Here is a 9,401-nt window from a genome sequence, read left to right as displayed (position 1 = left end):
ATGTAACAAACTAACAGATGAGTCAGAGAGTTGCCAATCAAGCAAAGTCTATATATCCAGACCTGAGAACAAGTTTAGTCCAACAAACTTAGAGAAATCTTGTTATTTGCTGGCAGTTTCTTGGTAGCATGGTTGCCAAAGAATGAACTAACTTCTAAGTGACTTTCACAGTGAAGCTTACACGATTCTGATTAATGTGTGGTGTTTGCTTAGTGGACTAATCTTCAAGCTAAAGTTCATTACTCAATTAGAAACATTCCCTCTGTTGTTGTGTATATTGTTGTCTAGCTGTTCACCAGTGTGTCTTTGCTTAGAACTGCATGACGCAATGACAACATTATTGCCTCATGTAGATTTCACAGGTTTCTGAAAACAAGTCCATCAGAAAAAACATGAATGTAAAAGCTGAAGATGGTACTTTACTGCAAAACCAACAAACTGTATTTCTTCAGCCTCCACCTACCTTTTGGTTTTTAACAGAAACCGGGGAGATAATAAAGATATAGAAAATAGAGCTGCTCACTAACATAAAGAGGTCAATATTTTCTAATTTCAGTCAGACTTCAAACTGTTGTAAATAAGGATGTTATAAAAGAAGGCAGCGTGTAGCCTAGAAGCTCCCTGATGTCTCTGAGATTGTGATGTCGGTGTTTCAAATTCGACAGGTGTCCGGATAACTCCTTTTAATCGCAGCCGCAAAACAAAGTAATAACAAGATTAAACAGTAGGCTGTTTATAATTCATATTTCCATTTGAACGGACAACATAATACTTTGAACTCGCACTTTATTTCAAGCTCCTCTCCAGCGTGAGGCTGAAGCATGCAGTTTTAAGTCCCTTCTCTCTTCCCTGTTGATCTCTCCTTTTCCGCACCTCCCACCCCCGTATTTCCCTTTCTTAACCCTGTCCACCTTTTCCTCTCTTCCAACAAGTGAAGAGCGGATTTTTTTGCACTTCTTTGGCGCTTTGAATTGAGTTATCGATGTCTGCTGGAATTTCTCTCCCGCGCCATCCCCTCGTCTATTTTGCCGTTCAGTTGCGATGATGGTGCCAGAGTGCAGGTGCAGCATGTGTTGGAGACAGCAGGGACGGTGTGTGGTGCACTAGGACCAGGGAGCGATTCCTCTCGTCGTGTGCATTGCAACTACAGAGGAGCTGTGGAGGAAACCCCCCCATCGGATCTGGCCATTATATCCATACATTTCTTTTCCACATCTCCACCGCGCCGCGGCTGAGTGGGGATCGCACCAATCAGCGAGCCTAGGATGGTCAAGCACCCAGGAGAGGATTAGCAGGCTAACCGAACACTATTTGCGTAAAAGTCAGCTGTCAGATATTTTTTTCGGAGGGGTTAGTCGTTTGACAGCTTAGCCCCAACTCGTTTTGATGTTATGTTTTATTTGCTGTAGTAAAATCGTATTTTTTTCTTCTTCTTCTACCCATCATCCGTTTTATTTCAAGCGCGCAAAGTCACATCTGCGTAGGAGAGCACTTGGCGCACTTCTCCCCCAAAGGACAGAGACAAAAATCTCCATTCTTCTGTTTGGATTTAAACCGGACGATCGGCTGAATGGGTGACCTCGCCGAAACACAGACTATCACGAGCTTGCACACACTATATGGAAACCTGTTTTCTCCATTGACCTGGAGTTGTGATGTCCAAAGCCTTCCTCACTGACTGACAAACGGCATCGTACCATTTTTGGAATCGAGTTGAAGGTAGGCCAATTTTCTTTTTTCTTTTTTTTGGCTTTTCGACATAACACGGTTTTTCTGACCATCTGATAAAGTTCGCAGACCTCATTTTAACCGACTCTTCTAATATTACAACCACAGATTGATCGCCCCTGGTCTGTGGTTCTGTCGGACAGTTGCAGTAGTTAATCTAGAAAAAATACCCGGTGGAGAAAGGCTAATATAAATCAGTTTTATAAAGCTCTGAGTCAGTCAAAAGCTTTTAAGGGGAGAAGTTCAACACATGCTGTGGAAACGATGTAATTGACTTCGAATATAGATTACAAAGGGCTTCAAACATTCAGGAAGCCAAAAGATAATTAATTAAACTAAAGATATGCGTCGCAATGTGAGAGGCAACCTCAGTGCCTGCCTTTTTTGTTTAGTTTTTTCTTTTTTTGGGAATGAGTGTTCCTGTTTTGTGTATTTGGCTCACGATATGTTTGCTCATGAGCTCAATCATGGAGATTCCGGAGAAACCCTCTGCAGTGCAGTCTCATACATCGGGCCGCCGGGCTCACTGGAGCTCACAAAGGAGAGGATTTAGATAAAGGTGTAAACGAAGCAGCAGCTTTTCCTGAAGGCAGTCTACCAGTAAGCCTTATTATATACACAATCCTGTCTTTATATGGAGGGATATGGGCTGCTGGTTGTACCGAGGCAATGATTTAGCCACAAAAGAGAGCCTCAAAAAAACACAAAACTTATTATGCTCTCTCTCTCTCTCTCTCTCTCTCTCTCTCTCTCTCTCTCTCTCTCTCTCTCTCTCTCGTGTGTGTCACGTGCACACCCACACACTCTCAGTGATAGTTTGAAATGACTGTGTATGTGTGAGAGAGAGTGCGTCACTGTACTTAGGCTGTAAAGCTTAAATTGGAGACATATTTGAATGCCAAAGCTCGCGCACATGCTGTCATTATTTTACTGCCCGAGCAAAGCTTATCCGCGTCATTACGCAAATGTAACCGTATTGAAATGACAGCTTAATCGGATTGGGTTCCTTGCCATTTTGACCTACTGTACGAGTTACCCATGAGGGACGAACAGCGCGGCCCATTGGGTGGAAACGTACAAATACCGACGCATGACGCAGGGACATGAGTGATAGATGATGATCCTATTTCTGGAAGTGCGCCTGGATTATAAATGTCTGAACAATTTAAGCGCTAGTGGAAACATCAAGAATCGCCAGTCTTATTTATTGTTTGCCATGCTCTTTGCGTATGTGTGTGTGTTTTAAACCTCACTACAGGCAGATATGAGGAGAGACTGTGGGTGGTCAGTGGCTCTTGGACTCATTGCAACCGTGTTCTTCAATTGAATACGCACACGCTGGTATTAAGCCCCAAAGTCTTTGTCTAGCTGTCAAACAACCAGTGCTGCCTGGTTCGTCGCCAGGCTGCAGTTTGAGGTGACACCAAGCCGGAGTCATATATCGTTAATCAGAGCATAATTTTTTGACTTTTGAAGTTTTTCAGATAACCTTTATCTATTGATGTTGGCCGGGACGATATCATCCGTGGGACTGAGGTGAGCCTCATCTCCAATTCACGCTGTTAACGAAAAAAGTCGTGAAACTGAACCGTCTCCGCGTCACGCTGAATTTTCAGTGTAGTTTGTGTGAGCACGGGGCCTTGCTAATAAATTCGTAAAGTCACTTCTGTCTGATGTTTCACGGTGCAGCAGATAAAAATGGCAGGCCGTCGCGCTTGCCAGCAGCACCTCGTCATAGGAGAGATGACAGGAACTGTCCGTGGTGCTGAAACAGACAGCTCCTTTGTTCAACTCTGGGCAGAAATGTTCGGTTGCTGCTGTAGGCTAACTCTCCTCGGCTTGTGTCACATTTTGTGTGCTAAATACTTGGACAGCTAGTGAGTCACACACACACATGTTGCATCTATCTATCTATCTATCTATCTATCTATCTATCTATCTATCTATCTATCTATCTATCTATCTATCTATCTATCTATCTATCTATCTATCTATCTATCTATCTATCTATCTATCTATCTATCTATCATAGATTGGGACAGGATCACAGCCTTTGCTTTAAATGGCATCATCGTGTCTGTTGAGTGGTGTTAAAATCCATTAGCTGATCACCATAAAGTGGGGCTTCTCTTGGCCATGTGAACAATTGTTTTTCTTTCTTTTTTTTAAATGAAAATAACAGCTATTGACACCAGAAATAAGCCCAACACTAAAAGCAGGCACAAAGAGCAATTATGCCTCACTATGGTGCTGTAACTGTAAAATGTCAGTTTCAAAGAAATAATCTCTTCTCAGTCTTTTCATGTTTGCAACACATACACACACAAAATATGCTTTCAAATAAAACTTTTATTTTTAAGCCAGTTTTATCAGTTTTTCCAAAAATGAAGTACTTTCTTTATAAGACAGATGATTGTGTTCTTGGGGAAAAAACAATTTTCCTGCTTTATTTTCTTTTTGGATTCCACAGAGCTAAGCACACAAAGTCTCTTACGACACCTTTGGTGCTAAAATGTGTTATAAACACAGTTGTGGCGCTGATATACAGCCCAAGTGGAAATCCGATTATCTCTGGTGGGGATGGGGGTGTTGTGACATCTAGTGTGCACTGAATGATTGACTGTACTGTTTATCTGTGATTACTAATAATATTCACATCAGTGTATCAAAATGTCATTATGTGATAACAATCTTGATAACCCCTACCAAGTTCAAGAAAGACATGCTGATCAGTGCCCAGTGGGACCACAGCAAGCTAATTTGTTTGCGTGTTAATGGTCATCTGGTATGGAGGGAATCGCTAGTACAGACTTCCTGAAGTGGTCTTTCGTTGGTGATGAATGGCGTGTGTGCTTTCCCCTAACGCTGATTGAATTAGGCCACCCTGCAGTTCCATTGCTTTCCCTAGGAGCAAAGGCGATCCTGCAGTGAAGTTTATCAATAAGCGGGTGGATGGAGTGTAAGTGGTAGTGTTGCCGGGGGCAGACAGCCGGTCATGAGGAGGGGGAACACGCTTAGGGAGAGTCCCACTGATCACACGGCAGATTGGGAGCCCTTGGTGCTAGCGTCTGTCGGTCCCTGCCGTAGGGGAAGAATGAGCAGTGGAGCCACACAGAGCTGACCTAGAACCACACACTGGGCCAACTTCAGGTCAGCATCCTGGGTGAAGGCAGCTCAGTTTAGCTCTTTTTCTTTTTGGTTTTCTTTTTTTGGAAGGTTTCTTTATCACAAAATATTCGGTCAATTTACCACAGTTGTGATCAGGTGATGAACATGGTTGATTCAGAACAAAGCGTCTAGCGAGCGCAGCATTTTGATGGCTTTGTTTTGAAGGCTGGTTGCTTTGATGTGGACCCCCATGAGGCCACTGGCAGCTGAGCTCCCACTGTGGCAGATTGATATTTGTAATTTAAGGGAAGCTGTCACACAGCATCCTCCAGATGGAGAGAGCCGCAGAGGCACGCAGTCGATTAAACACGGTTTGTTTAGGAATAATCATTTTGTTGTGGGAGCTGAGGATTCATTTGAGGCATATTGGCTCTAAGGTTCAAAATGCTCAATTATATCCTTACACACACAAAATCACAGCATAATAACACATAGATGTAGCGTACAGAGTGGTGTCAGGGAAGCTTTTAGCTTTTAGCCTGTCTGTTATCTGATGAAATCGTTCAGATCGCCACATCACAGCAGAAAGGACAGGTCAGTGATTTGTGTCCCTGCTGCAGAAAAGGTTGAGTAAAGGTTGCGAGCCAATTCATTAATTCACTCACTGGAGTGTGCGCACATGCACATGCACGCATGTACTTGCATGCTGTTTTAGTCCCTGGACTATTGGAATTGATATCTGGGGGAAGGGTCATGTTTTAAAGAGCCATCTTCTTCCTGTCACATTGATTGACAATAAAGGAACAATAAACATCTCAGAGAGAATACTGCTTGATTAACTAGCCTTCAAAGGAACCATACATGGACAATAAATCACGTTTTCATCTCACAAATTAGGACAATGGCATTTAGATGCCGGTTTGAAGACCTTCCAGCTTGAACTCATGACATTCCTGCTCATAGGTCTAACTGGTAATGTCAAATCCCATGAGGAGTTTAAGAGCAGTAATTTATATATTTATGTGATATTATTATAAATGATCCACTGTTATTGTGTATGAAGTGTTTGAAAAAGGAGGGAGAAAATGAGGCTGGGGTTTGAAAATGCTATAAAACATAATGTGATACAATATCACAGATATTGACAGTATTTATGACACATTAGAATATACATTTTTGCCTCTGATATATTTTCATTGTAAAATGCACTCCCAGATCAAATATCAGTAAGATGACAATAGTCAAGATGGCATTAATTCATTTATCATTCATATCGACTTGGGCGTGGTGAAGGATGACGAGGCCAAACTGATGCATCTAGACAATACAGCATGGTATTCAAGTATCTTTAGTTCTATGGCCGAACTGGGCAACTGCAGTGTTGTACTCAGTTTTTAAGAATGCCAAATGTTTTTCTATCAGTCAGTCATTTACGCCCTTTCTTGTAATTATACCATTTTTTTCCAGTTGCTTCAGTTTCTCCCACCATAACAAATGCTGAGCTGGTGCTGCCTCTTTACCCAGGACAATCTTATAAAAGCAAAAAAGGGTAAAGGTTATTTAAAAATGAATAGATTTGATCCATGTTGCATTTTCATTGCCAGTTCATGAAGATTTTCAGTAGGCATGTATCAAATTTGAGGTTAAAATTGTTAAAATGCTTTTTATTTACTCCATTTACTTGTTTTGTTTAAGAGGACCATAGCACATTTACCCTTCCTTATTATCATTGCAGTTTAAATATATGTGGTGCTTTTAGTTGGTACTAATCTTTAATGGTAGATAAACAAGAATGACGGTGCAGCAATTGAGGTATTTTACGAGAACAAAAGAAAAAAATAATAATTTTGTTGATTTTGTTTTTTATAAATAGGAAATGAAGAAAAGTCCTTATCACATTTTTATACAGGTGAATAGTAAAAGTCCTTAGTCGACAGCAAAACAATGATTATACAATCAGATTAGGAAGTTTAGCCACTCCAGCAGTCCTGAAAGTACGGTTGTGTAGGCTGGGAAATATTGTTTGCTTTTATGCAAAAACTCATTTGAACTGTTACCTCCTAATTCTACTACCAGTATGTATTTGCAAGTGAAGATAATCAAATAAAAAACTGAAATTTCATTTAATTGTAGGGGAATTACACCCTTAATCATGGACCTCATTATAAAGTTATTGTGTGTTTTTGAAATTAGTATTCTTTTTTCTTTACTTTCTCTGAAAAAGCAAAATTTAACATTCACATCAGAGAACAGAAAGACAGTAATACAGCTCACTGCAGGATCTTTGACAGTGGATGCTTAAACATCTGTACTGATACCACCTCTCTGATAACCTCTAACATTATCGCTCTCACAGCACTTGGCACAGATCCCACTTCACTGATTCCCTCATCTTTCCTTCATACTGTAACTTTGGTCTGTCTGCCTCAAGTTTCTTTCAGGAACACATTTTTAGAAAACTTAACTTCTTACTTTCACTGTACTTTGAAAGCTGTCAATGTAAACAAAGTTAGGCCTGTCAAGGTTGCTTTCAAGAGCTTGGCTCTTAAATTCAGTCACTTGGAAGCATAAGCTGCCAGCTCTTACAGTATTTAGATTAAAGTGGTGTCGATTTTGTACCTTCAAGTCACTTTGCTCACCAGATAAAAATGCCTTTATGTTTAGACATTTATTGAGAAGACTAATGGAAAATGGCCTGTACTTCTAAATCGACCAGAGAAGGAGATGAACACGGGGTAGAAAAAATGAGGAAGGCAGGTAGTTATTTAAGGAAACGGGGAAAAAATCTGCATTATCTGGAGGCTTGATGTGCAGAGAGCAGTCACTGAGGGGTGGCGATGTGGGGGTTTGGATATATAAAAGTTAAAGAGAGGTACACAGACTTGCTTTCAATTGCTAAAGAACCATACTCTTTAAGCTCGAAGGCTGGAATGCAAGTTTGAAAGCCGATTAAATATCTACATAAATCAGCCACAAAATTAAAACCACTGGCAGGTGAAGTGATCAGTGATCGTCTCATTACAATGTAGTGCTCTGGTGTTGCCCTTAGCACATGAGTAACACAAAAAAAGAGACCAAGTAGTTCATTTAGCTTACAAACTAAAATCCCGTAGAGCACCTACAAGATACACCTGAAAAAGCCTGATCCATGCAGGCCGCTCCCCGTAATCCACAGGGTCCAAAGGGTTGATCCAGTCCTGCCAATGTTCCAGTGCCAGACCCTACAGGACACCCAGAAAGGTCCAGTCTTCATGCCCTGATGGGTCAGCTGCGTTTTTGTGGCTTGAGACAGCCCTAACTTAGCACAGGTAGATGGTTTTAATTGTGCCTGAAGGTTGGATCTTTCAGGAGGGTTTAACACCAAAAATGAATTATTTAAGACTATTTTCATAAGAAGATTTACAGGGGAGTTTATTTTAGCTCTTAACCCCCAAACATATTATGACTACATCAGTGCACATTTGTTGCCAGATAGAAGTTTAAAGAGTTTTATTATTTCATTTAAAAAGTCTTTATTGTGTTTTGGATTAGGCTTTTTTCTCTCTTTTGATGGGAGCTGGACCATAATGGAGCCAATCAGGATTTCTAACATTTTAATTAAAATGCAATAATTGGAGTGAGATTGTGTTCCAGGACGCTGTCAATCAAATCTGATCAGCTGAATGAAGGCAGATTATCAGAATGTTTAAACTATTATTTAAATGTTAGCTTTAGCTTCAGTTTTTACTTTTATAATCATATATTTGATGGAAATGTTAGGATTTAAGGAAGAAGTCTAAGGGATTTAAGAAAACTGTAAAACTAGTTGTTTCTGTAAAAAGAAGAGGAAGAATTGGGGCTATGCAAATGTTTGAAGGATTTAGACTTTGTTATAGTGGTGCAAAACCTTTTAGGGAAGATGTTATATTGCAATCATTCACCCTTTATTTTTTCTTAACACTCTCTTTGAGCAAAACCAAGGTTTGATTTTAAACCATGAGCACAATCTGGTTTCAGACTTAACCAGCTGTTTGAGTTTCCCTAAACCTAAAAACACTTCATCTCAGAAGCCAAAATAAGACTCGATAGAAGAGATTAGACAACATTCATATGGCTCATTTTGCAAAACGACAAATGATCTTTTTCATCATATGATCTAAAAGGACGTGTTGCCCTCTCAGTCTCCATCAATAAAAAAAGAAACTCGGTCTGGACATTGTTAATTATTTCCCTTATGATTATGTCTGTCACGAGAACATGCTTGAATAAATCCTATTCCTGACTTTAAACGTATTAGGTTTCTCTTTTACTGTTTGCACGCTGCCTTTGGCCCTGCCATAAAATACAGAGGGTTGACCACACCGCCTGTAATGGAATCAATCTCTCAGCTGTCACTTTGCATTGGTCCTGGGCAAATCTCACCAGTGTCCCATGGGTGAACATGTAAGATATGCAATGTGAACGCTTCCAACACGTGTGCTCATACAGGGCACATAAATGAAAGGAGTGCAGGGATGTAAAACAGAGAAATGCTCACACAGAGTGGCGCGCACAAGATTAAGCCTGGCAAATTGACTTGTCTTGAT

The 9,401-nt window shown here is 40.5% G+C and overlaps 1 protein-coding gene across 1 annotated transcript in view; it reads left to right on the top strand.

The window, feature by feature from the left end:
- The first annotated feature begins 948 nt into the window (after window positions 1–948).
- Window positions 949–9,401, top strand: part of il1rapl1a (interleukin 1 receptor accessory protein-like 1a) — a 178,838-nt gene continuing 170,385 nt past the window's right edge. The window contains exon 1 of the mRNA XM_080902276.1: window positions 949–1,719. The gene's annotated coding sequence lies outside the window, so the exon portion shown is untranslated. The remainder of the gene's footprint in view (window positions 1,720–9,401) is intronic.

The sequence above is a fragment of the Rhamphochromis sp. 'chilingali' genome (assembly GCF_963969265.1).
Source record: "Rhamphochromis sp. 'chilingali' genome assembly, chromosome: 14".
NCBI lineage: Eukaryota > Metazoa > Chordata > Actinopteri > Cichliformes > Cichlidae > Rhamphochromis > Rhamphochromis sp. 'chilingali'.
The sequence above is the reverse complement of the archived record's forward strand: the minus strand, read 5'-3'. Positions and strand labels throughout refer to the sequence as shown.